Source organism: Bison bison, unplaced genomic scaffold, assembly GCF_000754665.1.
Source record: "Bison bison bison isolate TAMUID 2011002044 unplaced genomic scaffold, Bison_UMD1.0 scf7180017864214, whole genome shotgun sequence".
Taxonomy (NCBI): domain Eukaryota; kingdom Metazoa; phylum Chordata; class Mammalia; order Artiodactyla; family Bovidae; genus Bison; species Bison bison.
This window is the reverse complement of record NW_011494786.1, coordinates 519,850-520,253: the sequence shown is the minus strand read 5'-3', so window position 1 is coordinate 520,253 and position 404 is coordinate 519,850.

Here is a 404-nt window from a genome sequence, read left to right as displayed (position 1 = left end):
TAAAAAAAAAGAAACAAACAATGATCGTAAAAATAGTAAAAATATATATAGGACTTTCTCTGATGTTGTTGTGGGTATTGTGGATTCAGTTCATTTTCGGCTAGTTCCTTGTTCTGGCTTATATTTCTCAAGATCTATAGGCCCCTTCCTATGTAGTCGGTACTAACCACGGGGTTTTAATCTATTGCCTGTCGCTTCCAAGGCGGTTCCCTCTGTTATAGCTTCTTCCGTTTGCTGGTCTCTTCAGTGTGTGATTTCCGCCCTGATACAAAGGGGGCGGTGGTGGACACCTTTTTTTTTTTAAGGCTCACTTGTTCAGTAGTGCTGTGGGGAGGGAGGGACGCTGCAAATAAATAAGACTGGCGTGTGCTCACAGTGCCTCAGCCACACTGGGTCTGCCCCCG